Source organism: Netta rufina (genome assembly GCF_964035555.1).
Source record: "Netta rufina genome assembly, chromosome: 4".
In the NCBI taxonomy this organism is placed as follows: Eukaryota; Metazoa; Chordata; class Aves; order Anseriformes; family Anatidae; genus Netta; species Netta rufina.
In genome coordinates, this window is record NC_140127.1 from 72,181,412 (window position 1) to 72,204,344 (window position 22,933).

Genomic DNA, 22,933 nt, shown 5'->3' on the forward strand with positions numbered 1-22,933 from the left:
AACAGAAAGAAAGATTTTTAATCTAACAAAAGCACCCAGCACATAGAATAATCCAGTCAGAGCATTCAGTGGTTGGAAGCAAAAGCTAAACAGTTTTATCTTAGAACTAAGGGGCAAAAGTTAAATGGAGAAGAAAATTAACCATGGAAATAGTTTGCCTTGACACATGGTAAAATTTTTAAATGAGAAAAGGATGGTTTTCTAAATAAGTGTGATTATTTTTTATTTTACTATTTTATTTTATTATTTATTTATTTATTTATTTATTTTTCTAGGTGAGGCAAACAAGAGGTTAAAGCGGGTATTCACTGATGCCTCCTGGGGCATCTCACCCTTAGCTCATCAGGCAGCTCAGTGCTTATAAACCAAGGCTAAGCTGAAGTTAGACAGTAATATGACTGCTGGTTATTATTAAAGATTTGAGAAGGGTTGACAGGTAAACAAAAATGAAAATAAATCCCCAAGAAAGTAATGGCTTTGATTATCAGTAAAAGTAAAAGAGAAGAGATTCATGGTATCAAACGTTGGCTGGCTATGAGTGATATAACACATGATGGGCATAAGGCTGACCCATTTACACAATTTTGATATGTGTATCTATGTCCTTAGGAGTCTTCCAAGTATAATACTTGAATCAAGATAGCATGACAAACGTGTAATTAAAAAGTACAACCAGCTACGGGGTGCTTGATGGAAACCAAATGATGAACAAAACCAAGCCATAAAACCAGATTTATTGTTTATAAGGCAAATCATTAGTCAGTGAAGACTGTGGGGTGCAGGAAGGTGGAATCTTATGACTGACATTTTATCTGTTGCTTTCTGTGTTTCCAAGGATGTGAGTATTTGAGTTACTTGAGTACGGCTGGCTAGAGATGATTGTAACTGCTGTGGAAGCTGTTGACATGGGTCTGCTCAGGACCACAGAGCAGGGCAGCCAAAATGCGTAGTATTAGGAATGCTCCCTCTGACTTTAAGGGTTATTAATTTATGAGGAAACTGTGAAGACTGTCTCTGTTATTTACCACAGAACTTGAATTTCACAGAGGCAGGAGAGAAGCAACACTAGTTGAAATCTGTCCAGGATGAAATTAAGCCATAACACTAATGATAATAAAATACTAATTACACCTGGAGCAGCATTTTAATAATGATAATTCAGATTATGTTAATGTACTGTTCTCTTTATACATGCTAACTACCTGTTCGAATTGTAGTAGGTTGATGCAATGTGTGGCTGGCTCTCATTATTTTTTTCTTATATGCTGGAATTCTTCACTGTCTTGGCTGAAGTCCATTTTCCTCTTTCAATCAGCAGTTTACATTTTAAATTCCTTCATTAGGTAATAAAAAATCTTTAATTAAAAAAGTAATTTATTCTTAATAGCTTCAGCTTCTATAAACTGGCAAAAAGGGTTGCTTTAACCCATTTATTAAAGTCTGAGTGATGCGTTATCTCTCAATAATGCTGAAGACAATATGATTGTTATCAGTTTTGTTTACTCAGCACATGAAGAGGCCTTGTGGCTGTGTGTAGATGCTGAGGTTTTTCATTACTTAAACACTGATTAAAAGGTCAGCTTGGTAATTGGATGCATTAACAGTAGGCTAGATATTGGTTTGATTAACATGTTTCATCAGTTTTGTAAAGAAATGGCCAAGGTAAGAGCTAAGGACTTCTTCTGTGGCATTAGCTGAGTTTCAAGACGTTGTTTGAAAGAAGCTGAGAGAAAGGATAGAGGAACAAAATGTGCTTTGGTCTGGTACTCAGGTCTGTCTTTTTTGTGATCTAAAGGAAGAAAGAATTGCTGTGAAAGATGGACTGTAAGTGTACTAAAATTAGCCGAATTTTTATATAGTATGGTATTGTCTTATTCCTTTCATGTCTAGGGTTAATGCTTTCAGTAACAAGTGAATAAAGCCATAGTCCTGCAAAGCAGAGTGGGAAGGAGATGGGGAAGGAAAAGATGGAAATAAATTTGGCTTGAGGCCATATTGTCCCCCTGGGCTCAATCCCAAGATCAGTCAATGGGAGATGTTCTGTGAGCTTGACAGGACATTTCAGTGAGCCCTATATAATCCTGGAATACCAAGTTTTGTGAAATGGATATTCTGCAGATTCAACTGAATTGGGCTTTACTTCTACTTAAGTAAACAACAACTAGGCAGTCACAATTTCTAATTTCAGAAAATGAATTATTCTACTGTTTTCACAGGAGCGGAAAGAAGAAAGTAAAGAGAGAAGCCCTACACATGGCTTTGTCCATCTCTATGGTCTACAAGAGGTAATATGTATTTTGAGGCTGTCTTGCAAGTGAAATGAGCCAGGTGTGTGTATATATAAGTGTATATAAATATATACATATAGAATCTGTATTCTGAAAAAAAAAAAAAAAAAAAAAAAAAAAAGAGAAAGAAGTTTAACTGGCCAGTCTTGGAAGAAAATAAGTATTTGAATGTCTGATATTTGTTCAGTAGATAGACAAGAACCCCTTCCTCAGTACTCTGTCTAAAAGCACAATCAAGCCAAAATGAGTATATTTATAGATATTATCTGAATATGGAAAAATTGATTATATTTAATGGCTGCTGTTGATTTTAGATTTTGAATCACTCTTTTTAAGTATGTTTTGCCTATTCTCAATTTCAGAGAAAGGATTCCAGTGACACTCACAGAAGTTCAACATTTATAGAAAATCAGTCTGTATGTAGATCACACCACAAGTGAATACTTAGGAAACAGCAGTTCATGATGAATATAAAAAGAATCAGAGATTAGCTCTAGAACTACTCATCTGAATTCAAAAGTAAAATGTTGTAAATAACCATTACAACTGTCATGCATTTAGCAGAGCTTCAACAATTATCTGTTTCATGAATTAGGCCTTGTCAGCATTTAGGAGAAAAAGAGATGGGCAAAGAGGGAGAGAGAGAGAGCAGTAGTGATTTTCTGGGAATTTTCCTTCATTGACAGACGGTAGAAAAATATAGATAAAATTATGACCTAGCATAATGATAATTTCTGGTGCCATAAAATCAGTTTCATTGTCTGGACTGTTTTGAAGATAAAGATTTTGCACTCTGTCCAGATTGTCCTGGCTGAAATACTTTAGAGTTCTGGGGCTGCTGTATTTCAAGTGAAGGTTTGGAAAGTAGAAACATGTTAACAAGGTGTCCTGTGCAATTATCTAATTTCTGTTGAACCTGCTTTCTGAATTTAAATTGTACTTTTTACTACAAAGTTTGCTCAGTAGTCTCACTTGGAAGGAATATTTACAGGACCTCACTCAGAGTAAGGCTTTCCAAGGGAAAAGATTTTTCTGAAATTGTACTTTGTATCAAATAAAGCTGACTCTCGAGAGATGATCAAAAATGAGTAGGCAATAAGAGAAGAAAAGATAATTTTATAATGTGTTTTAACTTTATCTTCATTGGTTTAATTTTAAATTTACATATAAAAGAAGTCCATTTCCTTAGTATACAAGAGACATGTAAATATACTGCCTTATTTTTAATAGACCTGATCCAAAAGCTTTCAGTTCAAAAAAGGGACAATTAGCTCAGCTGAAAACTGGAAACAGAAGCTATTTCTGGAACAGTGCATGTCTGATTTTCCATATTATCCCTCCCACTCTTATCTTAATCTCATGTTTTCTTTAATAACACCTGGGGATGCAGCTGTATCTGTCTCTCTTACAGTTGGTCCTGACTCCTCAGTTCATCTTGCTATTTTTTATAAAAGCCGATTTTCCAGTTCTTATCCCACTTTTTCTTCCCTCTTACCTATTTCAAATCTACAGTGGCATGACTGTTTTTTCTAGATTTGATGGCTGTGTTACCAAAGATGCCATAGATTTTACTGGTTATTCAAAACCTTATTTATTTATTTATTTATTTATTTATTTATTTATTTTATTTTCTGGACTAAAATATTAAAAAAATAGTTTATTGCTTTCTTACCAGGAGCTGATCAAATGATAATGTGACTTTAAGTTGCTATGGAAACCAGTTTACCATAAAGTGAAGCGACTTTACCAATTAAATTTTCAATGTGCAGGCTTATGATGACTATGTATGCCTTCAAAGTTTGAAACATTGGATAATATATCTAATGCCCAGTGACCGCTAAACAGAATTAATTCATACATACACATTTGCTTGCAAGAGCCAATTGTCAATATGGTTTATAAAGATAAAAATCTGGTATTTATCATTGTCATTTGAAATAAAAAATAAATAAATAATGGTCTCTCCTTTGCAAAAGCATAATGTTTCTGAAAACATTATCTATCAGTTCCTAAACTAAATACTATCCTAGTGGTAACAAATTGTATTCTGCTAACAAAATACATGAATTTTGTAAACAAAATGATTAGCAAAAATTTTCTATGTAATTCCCAAAGATATCAGATAGTAACATGTGATATCTTAGAAAAAAAAAAAGGGGGGGGGGAGAGCTTTTCACTTTCTTGTCTGTTAGTGTTTGAAATCCATTTTACATGAACATTATAGAACATTGTCTTAGATGAACAGCAAACGCATTTGCAATCACACCTTTTTAGAAGACATGTACTTTGAACTGGCCATCCAACCAAGAGAAATTATCACAGCAGAAAAAATTATATATATATAAATAATATATATAAATATAAATATATATTATATATATAATAATAAGATACTGGAAAAGTTATGTCTGGTGGTTTTTTTTTTGTTTTGTTTTGTTTTGTTTTGTGTGTGTTTTTTTTTTTTTTTTGTAACTCAAATACTGAGAAATGCTGAATGTAGTTGTAGAAAGTAGCATTGCAACAATTTCCATAGGCATTTTCAGTTTGTTTAAGAACACAACTCATTGGCTAATATGTTAGCTAATACAAAGTGATGGAGTTAAGTAGTTCTGTATCTCTTCAGAGATTTGTACCGAGTTACTGGACTGAAGACCATTTAGAAATAAAAATACTGTATATAAAGGATCCTTAACTGACAAGGAAATTTTCCACACACATCTCTAGGATTGTGCCAGTCTGTATGAGTTCAGTACAGCAATTTACACACATCTTTTGGACTGAACACAATGACTTTCTATTTATGCATATCAGCCAGGGAAAATGGCTAATTATACGCAGGGATACATCTGTGTTTGTCTACCTATGTCCAGTTAAATTATGTTGAAGCTTTTTTTTTTTTTTTTTTTTTTTTTTTTAAAGTGTTCAAATCAATCAAGGGTTGTTGACAGGAGAAGGAGGCAAGACAGAAACCCCTTAGCAAAGTGATAACTCAGAAAAACGTAAGCTACTGTTCTCCTTTGAACTTGCAAATTCTGTTGACATGAGCATGGTTTCATGGAGATAAATGTCAGAAATATTCTGATTGTTTGTTACACACATATGAACTTTTGCTATCTACAGGCTGAATGTTTAGAGTATGCCAAACAGTAGTTATTTGAGACAAAAACCTGTAGAGATTGATTTATCCTAACCCTAACATAATATCCAAGATAGGTGTGATAAATCATGTCCTGATTATCTCTCTATATTAAATGCAGAGGGAATCCAGAAAATAACTTGAACAAAATGTTCAACTTTTAGGCACATAAATTTGCTGAGATGACTTACAGCTCTGATGGGAAACAAATCCCAACTAAACTCAAGCAAGCAGAGAAAATAGCACCCTGGAAATTGTAGGAAAAAAAAAAAAAAAGCAGAAAATGTGCTTTCACAGCTACCAGGTACCTAAAATATACCTGAAAATACAGTGAAACAACAGAGACACCTAAGTATACATGTGAATGCCTTAGGACACTTCAGGAAAGGGGACACACATATTCAGGTCAGTTAGAGGCAAGAGGTCATTTGGAGAGATGATGCTCCATTGTTCCTCTTGATTCCTGTGCTTGAACATGTAGCTCAGCACAGGAAGATTTACCGTATCTCAGACCATGCTGTGTACCAGGCTGAACACTAAGCAGTGGCATACATGCTACCTAGTTTATAACCAGTGGGAATGCCTTTACGCAGCAGTGCACTCTGCAGGGTAGGTATACTCAGTAGCACTCCATGCATTAATGTTCTTCAAGGAAACAGGATCATCAGACTTCCCTGCAGAGGAGCAATCAGGCATACAAGAGTCAAGGTGGGACCAAAAGGGAAGATATGTAAGATCTGCAGCTAATTCACTGGTTGAATCTAGCAATGCACCTCTTATATATCCCACAGGAGGTAAAATAGCAATGTTTTGCTGGGGCATGGAAATAATATATATAGCAATGAAATATATATTTCAGGGATGATTTTTTTATTTTTTTTTGGTTATCAGAAATTCTATTCAGGTTTACAGTGATAGAGATTGAATCTTTGTTTACTCACTCCTTGTTGTAAACTTAGTAGCACTGAGTCTTCCACAGGATATATTCTCTAGTGTGATGTGTATGTCCTACTGGTTCAAACTAGATAAATCTAGGGAGATTTTTGACCTGCCAAAATTAAGCTTCTGCTTCTTCTTTACCTATCACAACTCTGTTTTTGTCTATTTTTTCCCACAGCATTTATCTCCTAACATCATGGCCTGTTCTGTGTTTTCCTTTTTTAACGTTTCACCTTCCGTCCCTTAGTGGATGTGGGTTGGTTTTGTGCCCATCGCATGCAAAGACCAGGTTCTGCCTTGACACGAGACAAGAAGTAAGGCAAGCACTGAATCATACAAAAGGTATATTACCAAATACCAGATTCACAGGTGCATTTATGATAAATTCTGAATAATTATCAAGGGCCTTGCAGTTAATTTCTTCATGTCTCCACATGAAGCTGGTTAATAATGCATTTGTTTCCAGTATTAGAGAGATACAGATTCGTATTAGAAGTCGTCATGAAGTTTTGTAGGCACTTGAAATTTTCATGCAGATGTTTCTATGGTTGGCCGATTATTTCAGTAAAAAAATGCCCTCTTCATCACTAATATATTGTTTAATACAAACATTAACAAAATCTTGCTCAACAGTGCAAAACTAGCTAGCATATATTTGTTGCAATTCCATATTGCAACTATATTATTGCCGTGTATAATATAACTTAGATATGGTCTTAGAAAACCAGCTGATATGATCACACACTAATTCCCATTGTTAGCATTAAAAAGGAACTGAAGGAGGGACATGGGTGTGTCAGGAATGGTTTTGAATATGCTTGATGACCATATATTAGGTATGCAGCACATAGACCATTCTCCATTCAAACACAGTACTGCAGTGTGAATAGTAGGCTCAGGCAATTAATGGCTGAAAAAAAAGAACATGAGTTGGAACTAAATAGTTGAAGGAGTGGAGGTGGTAAGAGGTGTGAAGAATTTTTGTTCTTTGAGAGTGCTAAAGGCAGTAAATCATAGAATCATAGAATCATAGAATATCCTGAGTTGGAAGGGACCCTTAAGGATCATCAAGTCCAACTCTTGACACCGCACAGGTCTACCCAAAAGTTCAGACCATGTGACTAAGTGCACAGTCCAATCTCTTCTTAAATTCAGACAGGATCGGTGCAGTGACCACTTCCCTGGGGAGCCTGTTCTGGTGTGCAACCACCCTCTCTGTGAAGAACCCCCTCCTGACGTCAAGCCTAAATTTCCCCTGCCTCAGCTTAACCCCGTTCCCGCGGGTCCTGTCACTGGTGTTAATGGAGAAAAGGTCTCCTGCCTCTCGACACCCCCTTACGAGGAAGTTGTAGACTGTGATGAGGTCTCCCCTCAGCCTTCTCTTCTCCAGGCTGAACAGGCCCAGTGACCTCAGCCGTTCCTCGTACGTCTTCCCCTCAAGGCCTTTCACCATCTTCATAGCCCTCCTCTGGACACTTTTCAACAGTTTCATGTCCTTTTTAAATAAATATATTAAATTTATAAATTTAAATAAATAGAGAGACTGTATATACAAATTACAATGGAGATATTTGGCATTTCTACGTCCTAGGCCCACTTTTCTTTCTCTTGTAATATTTTCCAAATAAAAGATGATAAAATACTGCAACTACCAATCCCTGCATTAGCATTGTGTTATGTTTACATGTCAATGAGAAAAATGCTACCAGCTGTCATGAATTCATTCTTTTCTTTATTTCCTGATAAAAATCAAGGCAGTTTGATCCATGATTCAAGGTCAGAATTGACAATGCACTTCTAGAGGGCACAGTCATTGATCACTGGAGGATGTTTTTTGTAAACAAACCTTAGTGGATCAAGTCAATATCTACTTCAGCCTTTTCACACACTAATGTTGTTTTTGTCAGAAGTAGAACTAAGTTGAAAAAAAGGCTCCTTTCTAGCCTGTTTTAGCTGTTTGTTTCTTTTTCCTGTATCTTTCCAAAGCAAGCCCAGAAATTAAGCATAGTTGCATTGTTGTAATTGCTTTTCTTTGTTCACTTTAAAAAACAACAAACAAACAAAAATCCCAACAGCTTTCTCCTATTTATATTTACCTAATTTTGATGAGTTGTCTACCTAAACTGTCTACTCAATGCTCATGATATGGAGAAAAACAGGCAGCACCTGGGCATGATTCAGCCTGACTCAAATCAGAGTCTTTCTCTACAGTGACCAGCCTTTAATGACTTTAAAAAGCATGATTTGTACAGCACCTCTGTGGAACAAGTATTCTTTTAGTTTTAAAGATTGGCATTTCTGAACTAAAGATAATATTGTTCCTTTCTGTTGTCAAGAAAGTTATCTGTTAACTAGAAATGGAAAACGCACCGCTGGTATTTGATAGAGCAGAGAGTGCAAAAGACAAAGTCTGAGATGTAGGATGTGGGTGGGTCTCTAGATTGATGTTTTAAAACTACTGATTTCTCTCTGCCTTCAACTTCCCAAGTGTAACTCTCATACACAGATTTTTTTTCTTTTTTCTTTTTTCTCCACAGCTTTTGTATTTCAGATGACTGGTTGCCTTCTTAATCTAAAAGAAATGTTACTGTCTTTTAGTTAAAATAAGGTTTTGGTTATATTTTAAAATAAAGCTGATTGTATTTTATGTGGTTGCATAATAATATGGGAAATAATGGCAGATAACAGGATTTCTGGTGTGGCCAGATGAGCTACCACAACCACGTGTCAAACATGTTCTATTTTTGTGCAGATATAGCACAGATTTCAGCTTCAGTCACCTGCTCATATTGCATGTGGGAGTAGCTGGAACACAAATAAACCCTTCATATGGCTGCACTTATATGAAGACACAAGCTGATGCCCTTATGTTTAGGATCCAATTAATTCCTGGCACTAGAGTCCACACTTAGCTGTCCCAGGCAGGTGCAGTTAAAACTTGGCTTTTGTTTTCTCTCAGCAACGATAGTCACAGATTTACCAGACAGGGCCACAGGGCTGTACTCCTCCTCCTGTCCTGTTACATGACAGAAAAGGAACTATAATACCTTATTATCACTGTGTTTGCATCCAAACACAGACAGTTGAACTGTAAAACACATGTTGTTGTTTGGCAGTTGGGGAAATCTGATGCTGAGTTTGTTTTGTAGTAATTAGTCTGGGCATGGTGGTTATTGAAAGTCAGGAGGTGTGTTCATCTATACTGAATGTTTCACAGATTTTTAAGTACAACCAGCACTTGATTAAATCTGTGTTCAAGATGACTATGTTCAAAAGGATTTCCATGATAATATTTAGTCTCAAAAAAAAAAAAAAAAAAAAGAAAAAACAATTTTTTGTTGGTCATCAAAAAGAAACATAGTATGAAGTGAAAACAGCCTTAGAAAATGTAAATGAAAAGCAAAAGAAAACATCTTAAAAATCCCAATGCGACAGCTGAAAAATATATAAGCTTGTTAAATATCCAAATTATTCAATGGATTTTTATAAACCACCCATGTGTTTAAAGATATTCAGGATCAGTTCAGAAAGGGATGAAATAGAATTAACTAATTTAAGCATAAATGACATTCAAAAGAAATGTTTTGGCTATTCAATTCAATGCATAAATGACTAAGCAGCCTAGTATATTGGGGTTGAAGCTTTTTAGGTCTAACTTCTGAAAAAATAATTGTTTGTTATGTTGCTACTCCTAATGTTATAAACATTAGGTTTATAACAGTCTGATGAAGTAGAGTTATTTCTTGTTTACACTGATGTACTAAAACAGAATCATGACCTGAGCTGATGCTACATCTATGTGTTATGCTCTGGAAATCTGTATTTAAAATGTGAACAAAACAATGTATGCATAATTTAGAGTGAACAGGGTCAAAACAATTCTATTTGTACTCTCTCACATAGCTGTATTTCTTCTGAATGACAGAAGATCACATGACCAATTACAGGATTTGACCTGGATAATACAAAAGAATTAAAAAGAAAAATTTAAATTAAGTAAATCAAGACTACTAGCCCAGAGATAGAAATACAGAATATCTACTGTTTTTTTTTAAAGGCCATAAATGTAAAACATTCAGGCAGGTTGAAGACCTTTTCTGGGATTGTATACACTCTGTGTCCTTAGAGAAGCATGATAGCAGCTGATTATAAAGGAGAAGGGGGGAACTGTTGGGAGGAAGTAAGGCTTTTGTTAAGAGAAGCCTGTTTGAAGTCAAAATGGCAGTTTCAGCAGCTTCCCATTACAAAATTTTCAACTGAACCCTGGTCTGAGCACTTGAAGATTTCCCAGGATGCAAAATCTAGTCAGTAACAGATTTATTGATGCCATAATTAGGCTGAAGAGAATTAATTAATCAATTGTGACTCCTCTGACTCATTGCAGTGCACAAACAAGATCAGAAATGGGTTTTGGTTTGTGAAAATAACCCTTCAGGTGTAAGGTAAAAGATGGGTATATAGACCAACAAGGAATCAGACTATGAGACAATACATACTAACCATGATGACAGTATACTCCCAACCTATCAATTACCTCCCCTTTCTAGAAGTTTTCTTCTGTTTTCACTAAATGGTAAAGAACTTCTCAAACAGTGCTGCACTCAGTGGTGAATACAATTAAACAGCCTTGACTTACTGTTGGTATGTTCTATATGAATTGCTCCTGCTTGCCACTACTGAACCTTATTAGGACACAACGTACACAGACTTAGCCTTTTTCTGGTTATCAAGCAGACAAATTTATCCACTATTTTTATCTACTCATTTTTACATCACTGATTTTAAGGAAGGGTTTGAAGGAGGATAATGAAATTATTCTTTTATTTCCTCCTATTGTTGATTCCAGGAAGTTACTCTTAGCATGAGTGGGCAGCTGGGCTAGTTTTTCAGAAGAGGTTGGCATTTGCTATGAATGACCAACATGAACAAGCTCTTTGGAAAATGTGATTACTTATTTTTCAGTTCTAAAAGTAAACACTTTTGAAAATCTGTCCTGATTGCAAATGTCAAAAACTTGTTAATGAATACAAGTGTTTTCTTTGTGGGGAGGAAGGAGAAAGGCGGAAGGGAGCTTGCTATGCATATTCACAGGGATGAATTTCACCCTGAATGGCAAATAAGGATGGGTTTACCAAGTTTGATTATTATTACTATATTTCTGATTCTTATTAGAGAAATACGCTTAGGAACAATGGAAAATGTATTGCCTATGTTTGATTGCTGCACCATCAATCATCCATTTAATGAGAGCCACTGAAGTTTCCCTCAGGAGAAGGGAACAAAAATACATCCTGCAATTAATTCAGGCATTGCAAAATGTCCATTTATTTTTGCTGGATGCATTAAACCAATTCTGTGCATCATTCAGTGCATTGAAAGAATCTGGATGGCAAAAACTTCATCTGTTATTAACCCTCAGTTCAAATGAAGACAATGTTTTTATAGAATCGTAGAATGCTTTGGGTTGGAAGGGACCTTAAAGATCCAATGCCAACTACCCTGCCATGGGCTGGGACACCTTTCACTAGACCAGGTTATTCAAAACCCCATCCAACCAGGCCTTAAGCACTTCCAAGGATGGGGCATCCACAACTTCTGGGGGCAGTGCCATGAATTTATGTTATGAATTGTCCTCTACTGCTAAACCTGAAAGTCAGTGGGCTAATGGAATTGCTGATTCCTTTCAAAATACAGTACCTATATTCCTTTTGTTGAATGCAACCAAAACCTAACAAAAACTCCAACTTCCAGTATTTATTGCACTTTACTTCATTTAAGAAAAACAAACTAATTAAAAACAAACAAACAATCAAACAACTCCTGGCCTTGTTCCAAGTGAAACTCAATGTTTAAATTCTCTCCAGAAAAATGCACTGTCTTCAGGTAATAACTTTGTAGATACAAACTACATTAACAAAGTTAATAAATTTAATTTTTATTCACAACAGGTGACAACATCTGTACTCATTAAAATCTTTTTAAACACAATCTTTCCTTGCCCTCCTTTGGTTTCTTTCTAAGTTACATTTCCTAATACAGTTTGCTGACTTTTTGCTTTGTTTTTCCATATCAGTCACCACTTCATAACTTTAATATAGCAGTGAGTTGTCAGGACAAAGTCATAACATTTACATATATAAAAATGTAACAGTACATTATCAACATTTCTTACATATTAATGATCAGTCACATAATTACACAAATTGGGATTCAAAATCATTTTGTGACACAAAGACAGCTCCAGCTTAAATTTCTAAAATAGAAATATTTAATTTATCTGAACTAGTCAATTTTATGCTCCCCCTACAGGTAATGGAAGGGAACAAATAACTTCAGAGGGCAGTTTATAATGCTAAGATAGATCATACTTTTCTCCATTGACTGTAGGATGAACAGAGAATATCTAGACATTTCACTCTGAAATACCTAATATTAAGTGAGATGAATTCCAACCAAAATGTCAATGTTACATCGTTTTAAAGGAATAGCATTTTTTTGTATATTTAATGGGATATTAGAAAAGTGGCATGCTAAAAAAAAAAAGTAATTTCATATATTCAGTATTAAAGTTGGGAAGGGAAACATAAGGAAAACTGTTAGCATCATTTAAATTGGTTAATATTAAAGGATCACCTTCTCCAAACTTGGGAGTGATTTCCACTTTGGTGGAAAAGGAACAGGTCAGGGAAAACTGGACATTTCTAAGTCCTTTAGCCCAGATGGGATGGGCCAATGAGTGCTCATGGGCCATCGGATCTCCCATGAGTGTTGAGAGAGCTGGCAAATGTGACTGAGAGAGCACTCTACAATCTTTGCTTGATCGTGGCAAATGGAAGAAGTGTCTGAGGAATGGAGGAAATGAAATATTACTCTGATCTTCAAGAGAGGCAAGAAGGAGACCCTGAGGAAATACAGGCTGGTCAACCACACCTTGTCCCCTGGGATGGTGAAGAAGCAGCAAACCCTGGAAACCATTTCCAGGCACATGAATGAGAAGAAAATTGTCAGGAATAATCGGCATGGATTCACCAAGGCAAATGACCAACCTGATAAGCTTCTATAGTGAACTTTAGCCTGATAGATGAGGGGGAAGAATATTGGGGGTGAGGAGTGTGTGGTCCTGGGCAACCTGCTCTATGTGACCATGTTTGAGCAGGCAGTTTACACAACATGACTTCCAGAGATCCCTTCTAACCTAAATAATTCTGTGATTTTGTGATCATTTTTAACATAGTGAACATCTACATGACTTTACATTTTTTCTTTATGTTTTAAATGCAGCAGAACCTTACCAAAAATGTACAAATCACACTACTTAACATATTTCCTGTTAGATTTCGTAGTGAAAAATTTTAATGTTTTTATATCATCAGTAACAGAGCATGACTTAGCTCAGCTGACTTGTTTTCAAATCTGGCATATAGTAAAGAAAACCTGGGCTTTCTGTAAAAGTATATGAATGTAAATTTGCATATCTGTCAGTGAAGATAGTCTGTTTTATGTTTGTAATAAAATCTGAAAGCAAGTTAATGTATACGGTATCATATATATGACGTTTCTCAGGAAAACACTCTTAGACTCCCCCATCTTCCTTTTGTCTCCTTTGATGTTTCTGCTGCTCAACACAGTTTCTGTGCTGTAGAGTTGGAAGCAGGGTCTTTTATCTTAATACAAGAAACAGCAGTTTACTTTGTTCGGCAGCAACAAATTGGGATTAAGAAATGTAAGGTCACTGGAAACACAGTGGAGAAAAAATGGGTTGGCATCTGTGTTTTTAAACAGGAATGATTTTTTGCCTTTTCCAGAAAAAAAAAAAAAAAAGAAAAAAAAAGGATTGAAAATCAGAGTGTATGGTTCAGCTGCCTAAACACAAGTGTGTATTACTGTCACAGATGTCATAAATTAACTTTCTGGTCTCCAGATGTACTCCAAAAGTACGTGAATCTTCCTTAGACCCTCTGTCATATCTGTCAGCCCTTTCAGCATTTATTAGATACCCTGTAGAGTATTAGTTATCCATAGTTCCCTGAGTTTATAGGACTGACTATTATTGATGATGGAAAAATAGCATCACACAAAAACAGCATCTTTTTGTCTAAGTTCTGTATATTTAACTGAAAGAGAGAGAACTACTGAAATTTGTTGCTTGACCTAGTATGCAAATAATTCCTTGGATGACGAAGGGCTATTGGGATTTTGCACAGTGTGACTAGCTATACACAGCCTTCAAAAAGAGGTCTTAGTTATTAAACATGATCAAAACGTTGTATGAGCAACTCAGAAAGGTTTTGTGTTACCTTTAGGGAAAGTGTTGGAAAAGTAGGTCAACCGAGCAAAGCCAGGGGAGGGAGGATATTATAATGGTTATCAACCCAGACAAACTTTAGAGCTTGTTAAAAGGTAGGACACTCAAGTCTTTAAGTGTTTGTAATTGTTTATGGTTTTCAATTTTTAGACAGATGGAATGGGCCCTATTGGCCTAATTGGCATAAACTGGATCTATTTGATTTACTCTACACCGGGTTTGATCTCCAAGACCTGGAAAAGAGTGGGTATAGTAGATGGATAGTAGAGTGGTCCACTTCGCAGAAGACAGGCCTGACTGACAGGTGTTCTTTTCTTTCATTGACTTCTGAGAGGGTTAACTCCTGAGGCAAGCAAAATAGACAACTGTGTGCTACAGTAGGCAGTTGGAAGCAAGAAAACCATAAGGCTAATCTAATAAGTCTAAGCCTGACTTGCTGTTGGGAGTGCCTAGTAAAAAAAAAAAAAAATAAAAAAAAAGACTCTTGCCACTGTGAATGAGCTAATGGCAGGTATGATTGCAGCTATAGCCCTCCCCAAAAACATTTTTATCATTTAAAAGCATAGTTACCATTTTTCTATTAGCCATATCATCTCTAACAAATTTCTCTCTTATTCCCTGGTATAGACCCAGACTGTTATCTCTGGCAGTGAAATTTAGGCTAAGATCTGCATCACTTTTGCCTAGACAGGAGTTGGAAGCTGTACTGCCTACAACAAACCTTCTTCAGGTTTCTCAGTCTTTCTGCAAGTCCAGCCATTTTTACTGAGCAACTAAAACTTCTACCTGAGTTCCGAGCCAGAATCACCCATTTCTTTTAGTTGATCTTTCCACAATTGTAACATAGTTCTGTTCAGAGCTGGCCCTCATCAGAAGAACATAGACCTGTTAGAGAGGCCAGAGGAGGGCCATAAGGATTATCAGAGGGCTGAAGCACCTCTCCCATGAAGAAATGCTGAGGGAGTTGGAGTTGTTCAGGCTGGAGAAGAGAAGGCTCCAGGGAGACCTTACAGTGCCCTTACAGTACCTGAAGGGGGTCTACAGGAAAACTGGGGAAGGACTCTTTGTCAGGGTGTGTAGTTAACAGGAGAAGGAGTAATGGCTTTAAACTAAAAGATTTAGACTAGTTATACAGAAATCTTTACTCCAAGGGTGGTGAGGCATTGGAACAGGCTGCCTGGAGAAGCTGTGGATGCTCCATCCCTGGAGGTATTCAAGACCAGGTTGGATGGGGCCCTGGGTAACCTGATCTAGTGGGAGGTGTTTCTGCCCATGTTAGGGGATTGGAACTAATTTTTAACGTCCCTTCTAACCCAAAGTGTTCTATGATTCTTTGATAGGGAGACAACAATTTTACAAAGTGCCTTGAAACGTACAGTAGACAGTTTGCTGCAGAAAAGTCTAATTATGGGTTGAAATCCCAATTTCAGATTTTGGGGGAATTCTAGTACAATAATTTGCTATGAAACATTACTATTTTCTTGAAGATGCACTATTTTCCCCCAGGAAAGTTTATTTTGCCATTTTTTTTTTATTTTTTTTTTTTTTGGTGATCTGTGTAGCCTAAGACTGGGCTCAAAAATATTTTGTTTTCGTCAGAAAATCAAGCTGTATCAAATTTTTAGTCCACAATCAACATTATAGTGCTGTACTGATGTGACAAGAAATCCAAATTATCCAATGAAAGTATACATTACTTGGAGCTAATAATGTCAGTCAGTTGGAAATATATAAGTATTCACTGACATTTCCAAATAGTCATGAGAAACAATGTTCTTAAAAGTGATCTCCCTAACTTTTAAGCAGCTCGTATTTAGCACTGCATATACTTGCAGCCCACCTGATCTGGCTATTTCGGTGCCAGTTCAAAAGAAAAAGACAGGACAAACTCCTCAGCAAACTGTTCTTGTTGACCCTTCTTTGAGCAGGGCGGGCTTTTAGTTGGAGCGGATGATTTCCAGCAGTTCCTTCAGCTTCAACTATTCCTTGATTCTGTGGAAATCAATCTCACAACTATTTAAAGTCCAGGAAATTGTCTTCATTGTGTAAATATACCTATTTTTTTGACTAAAACTAAGGCAAAAAATAAAAAAATATATAAAGACCTCATAAAGCTTCAAAGTTTTTTTGCCAGCAGCTATGTTTAAAGATATAAGATGTTGATGAAGGAGGTGTTGGGTCTGTGAAGTTTATTTGTTTGTTTGTTTTATTATTTATTATTTATTTATTTATTTTAAAGTTACCAGTGATGTGGACAGAATTAGGGGTTACTTCTTGAATTAAGATATTTCTGTCATCATCCCCATCTTTCAACGATTAAAAATTTGTTTCAGGACTGCACCAAGAGATAATTGTGTTTTGCAGGGCTGGGATCATGGAATGAGTCAATATCAGACGTGGTTAGGCATGCACAAAACCAAAACCAAGAAATATTGTTTGTTTATGGTACCATTAATTAGAAATTTAATCAGTGGGCTTTAAAAAATCTTTCTTATTACTGGATTAACATTTATACATGCCGTCATTTCTGAAAGACCCTTATTTCTGAAATAGAAAATCACTTAAAACAAACAAACAACAACAACAGCAACAAAAACCCACACGATTAGGACTTTTAAATTATAGGTGTGGCCTAAAGGGAGGCATCAAAAGCTCTGTTTCTTTCTGAATATGTCAGTATTTTAGATGGACAGCTTGCTCTTTTCCTAATGGTTAATTTAGAAGCTTTTAGTTTTCCAAATATATTGTGGCTAATCAGTAATCAAGAAGTACAAAAAAAGACACAAGGGAGAACAGATAAGCATGGAAGTGCTAAAAGTTAAAGAAAATATGCTTCTTTGCAGTTGTTTCTAGGGAGACATTGCAGGTAGAATATCTATTTCACTTACTGTGATTGAGTGCCAGGGCTGATGGATTGGTTTAATGTAGTCCTTATTAACAACTTGCAGAGACCAGCAAACTTTGCAACCTTCTAACAGGAAAACATTTTGAAAATTTGAGAGAATACTGAAGATAGCAAAAATGTCATTTGAAATAAATGGGAAGATCTTTTTTTTTTTTTTTTTTCCCTCCACCTTCAGAGAACATAAAAATCAGACTGCTGTGTTTGAACAACAGACTAACTACAGACTCTTCAAGCTGCTATGTAAGTTATCAAATATCCCAGTGAGGACTAGAGTAACACGAGAAACACTTTTCAGCTTTGTCTTTTATAGATACTAAAAAGGCAGTAAAAAGGCAGTACAGGACAGAAACAGAAATAATCTTATATAATACGTTAGAATGTGTGACTATGCTGAAAATTTTCAAAATAATCCACAGTCGTTCAGTAATTCACTGTTGTTGAGTAATAAAGATTTCAATAATATATGTTTTCATCCTCTTCCTTTTCTTTCATCCTTTCCCCAACTATTTTGTTAGAAGCGATAGCTTCAAATGTTGTTTTTTTTTTTTTTTCTGGCAGAAATCACATAGCTTTCAGCCAAATTCTGACTTTGTTTGCACAGCCCAAACCTGAAGTCAGTTAACATGCTTTCACTCAATATTCCCTCATTGCTGGTGGTCCTTGAATCATTCCAGCTCTTAGGTTTTTCAGTACAGTATCAATCTTCAAATGCTTTGCATGGGTGATCCTTTTGTCCTGAAAAGTGAGAGGGTACCCCATTACAAGTTTTTTTGTTTGTTTGTTTTTGTCTTAATAACAACAGCTCTTGTATTCCCCTCTTTGCAACACTTCTCTCAGAGAATCATAGAATATCTTGAGTTGGAAGGGACCCATAAGGATCATCAAGTCCAACTCATTGTGGTGTGCACCACACAGGTCTAACCAAAAATTCAGCCCATATGACTAAGAGCACAATTCAATTTAAATTGCAAATCTGAATGAGCAGCTGGCGAAGTTTGCTTGATATAGCTTTCCATCAACCATCTTTTTACTGATGATCTGCTTAGAAGTACTCTGAAGATATCTTTCAGCATGTTTTCCTTCTACCAGGTGATCAAACATGATGAATTATATAATATTGCATCAGATATTTATCTACATTTTAAGAGCCAGATTATTAAACAGCAAAAACATGTGCTCATAGTCTGAGTTTGCTCTGTTCTACTGAGATCATGTTTACCTTCCTGATAAGGGAAGCAACTTGATCGTATCAGTCATAACAGCTGGACTTGTTGATTACACGGTGGCAAAGGAATACTTGTGTGCAGATATTTAAGAGGCAAAAGGAAGCCATACCCAGGTTTCTCCCAGGTTTCTTGAAGGAGACCTTGTATATGTACTGCTATTTTTACATGGTTCTACACCTCACTTGTACAGGAATGAAAGTGGTAATGGCTAAAATGGGTTTCAAGGTTTTCTGAAATTTCCCCCCAAAAAAGGACCAAAATGATACCTGAACACTAATAAAGAATTCTGAAATAAGGCCCTTGTGAGAGTGAATAAGCATGAGCAAAGGAGTAAGTTTCAATTTATGCAAGCTTTTTGTTTATTGGTTGTTTTTGAGTCAACAAAATCTAAGAAAAATTGTAATGGAAGGCATAAAAAAAAAAAAAAAGGAAAAGAAAGAAAAAAGTTTAATCATCCCAGCAAAAATATATGCAATGAAAGATATCAGATCTCTCCTTTAGTTCATTTAGAAGAATTTATGCATGTTCTGAAATTACCTACGTTTCAGTATGCAAGCAAACAGTGACAAAAAATCTAGCCAATATTAAATTGAATATCACATGGACATAAATAAACATTAAATCTCTACCACCATGCTATCAATCAGGTTGGTCTACAGATGTCGTATTTATGCCCAAAGGAATTACTGTTGCTTTTCAGAGACTTTCCTTTATAAATCACTCATTGGAGGGAAGCTGAAGAAAATGAAGCAAGAAACCAAGAAAGTAATCAGTACCTTGCATTTGATTTTAGTAGAAATACGTACAGTATTTGATCTAATTTATATTTAAGTAAGTAGATCTATATGAAATTGTGGGATGCAAATTCCCCCTGGGACCACACAGGCAGACATTTTATTGAAGCTCCTTCCCAAAAGGAACTTAACTAATTATTAATCTTTTATAGTCTTTGATGGTGCATGTCAGCTTCCCCATGTGCCAGGTTGGGCCTATGGTTTTGGTACCATGTCATCACCACTTTTTTTCCGGCTTTCCTGTTTAGGAACATCTCTGAATGCCACCAGCCCTATCTTTTATTTATTTATTACATATTAGAGAGTTTGTAATTTCTATTGAATCACTCCTCATACTCCCTTAATAATGTACTACTCTTGTAGCATCTCAGACCAATGCTGACAATTTCCTGTACAACAGATGCAAACACTTGGTTAAGATAACAAATAAATAAATAAATAAATAAATACAGTCAAATACACAGCAAGGGAACAACATCTGTGTCTTGCAGTTGCAAAACTACTCTACAAACAAATGAAGATAGATCTGAGATGAAGGTCAATATTTAAAACATACTATTGATTCAAAAGTCTTGGCAGACTTCAAGACTAACAGATTAAGGAAAATTTAATTTTTGTAGGCAACAGAAGACAAGATAATTATGTTGACAATGCCTTACGAAACACATCTAAGTCCTTTATATACAGGTGTATGGATAAGAAACATATTTGTGGTAAAAGTTTATTACAAGGTTCTGACTCATGCTCTTCTTTATTACAAAATTTCTCAATTACTCTATTCCTCCTCCAGTTTCATCCTGTCCCCATTTTTAGAGTTCTATGACAATAAGCTAATAATTACACCATCCTTTTTCATGTAGCTCATCACATACAAGAGACAATTTTCCCTGTAATGAATGTAAATATGGTCCCTTTAATATAAATTAGAGAAATATAGTAATATGGACACATTAAGGTTCTATTAGCAATAAATGTTTTCCTTCTCTGTTGGCAGGCAATATATTCCCCTGCTTCCAATGAATATGTATAGTCTGCACTAACTGAAGAAAAAAAGCTCAGAATATAAAATATTTTTGTTTGTTTTCTAAACCTTTTCAGCTCTATCAGTCTCAGGAAACAATCACTGCATTTTTATACAATCTGCACATAGGGGAAATAAATTAGTACAAACTACCTTTTCAGTAATCATCTGTTGGATGTGAAATATCAACAAGATAAAGGTAGAAAACTAAATAAGGATGTGAATATTAATCATTCAACAGCTGAAAGATAGATGTCTTTGTAGAGGCCCAACTTCTCAGCTGATATAAATCAAAAGAGATCTGTCAGAGCTGTGTTGATTTATGTCATCTGGGGATTCACCTTCATGTTTCTCCTAAAGCAGGAGACAAGATGTCTGTTCAAGTCTACTCAGATCACTAATGGAGGTATTTTAAAGAACAAGAGGACAATCTAGCACACATTCCCATTGACATTCAATGGAAATTTAATGCCTAATTCCCATTATTGGCTTTGTAAAATCTCTCTATAAAACTTGTTTTACATTACCATATTTATGTGTTCCTAAGGATGGATATGTTTCCTGGAATCTGCTTCCAGTTAAACAATCATCAGATTTTCCTTGGGAAAAATAAATTCTAATTAAACATATAAAAAAACATTGGTTTAAAATACTCTCATTTTCCTTCTCATTTCATTTGTCCTATGAAACATAGATGTATCTTGCTTTTGTTTGAAGAGTGACGGTAGATTTGGTAATAGACCTGTAAGAACAATGATGGGAGTGAGAAATTTGTCATCATGATAATTTGATGCAACGCAGGAAGACTGCAGTAAAATACATTATTCCTAACTGTTAATTAGTCTTCCATATATATATGTAACAAGGTAGTATGGAAATGCTGGCCAAGAAAAAAAAGGTAACTCAGCATTACAAACAAAAACTGCAAATATAAACTAAAAAAAAGAAAGGGGGGGGGGGGGGGAAGAGAGAGGAGGGAGAGCTGAGATGGTACCTGTGGTACCTTTTATTCCCTTTTATTCATAAGCTCAATTGTTTTCTATTATTAACATGAAGGCAACCATATATCTGAGCCCTGATGATGCATGAGTTATTTGTGCTTTAAGGCACACGGATGAATCATAGAATCATAGAATATCCCGAGTTGGGAGGGACCCATAAGGATCATCAAGTCCAACTCCTGGCACCACACAGGTCTACCGAAAAGTTTAGACCATGTGACTAAGTGCACAGTCCAATCACTTTTTAAATTCAGACAGGTTTGGTGCAGTGACTACTTCACTGGGGAGCCTGTTCTGGTGTGCAACCACCCTCTCGGTGAAGAACCTCTTCCTGATGTCAAGCCTAAACTTCCCCTGCCTCAGCTTAACACCGTTCCTGTGGGGCCTATCACTGGTGTTTACAGAGAATAGGTCACCTGCCTCTCCGTTCCCCCTCACGAGCAATATGAAGACTGCGATGAGGTTCCCTCTCAGCCTCCTCTTCTCCAGGCTGAACAGGTCCAGTTACCTCAGCTGCTCCTCATACGTCTTCCTCTCTATGCCCTTCACCATCTTCATCACCCTCCTCTGGACACTCTCCAACAGTTTAATGTCCTTTTTGTACTGTGGTGCCCAGAACTGCACACAGTACTCGAGGTGAGGCCACACCAGTGGGGAGTAGAATGGGACAATCACCTCCCTCAACCAACTAGCAATGCCTGCATGAATGCATGTCTGTAGGAAGGAGTCACCCAGGATTTTCCCTGTGCCCATGAGAATACAATTCCACCAGGTGACTGTATTGCCAACAGGCTTTGTATAGAAAATGTAATCTTTCATCCATAAGTGATTATGGATTAGGAGTAAACCCAAGGAAGTTAACAAAACTGTTCTATAAGGAAACAGTAAAGTCTTGGCTTCGAATTTTTGGTAGCCTTTGGCTGGCAAGGAGAACCAGACACATTAAATATGAGGAAAAGAAATTTGGTTTTATCTGCAGAAGTCATGTGCAAGGCAACCAGATATAACTGGGCAACATGGATGTTGTAAGGTTGTGATGAAAGTTTGTGATGTGAGGAGAAAGACACCCTCTCTTACCTTATGTAAGTTTACTGTTTATGATTACACTTTTTAAAAACGTAGGGATTAAAAGGTATTTTATCACTGTCTCTAGTTCAACCTTCATTTCTAATTAGGACTAAGATCAAAGCTAAGGCCTGTTTATGAGGAAATTATTCAGTGGAGTTCTTAAAACCATCAAGGAGGGAGATGGGTCCACGTCTCTGGACCTGTGTTTCATAAGTAGCACTGTAAATAATTTTTTCTTTTAACAAGCAGA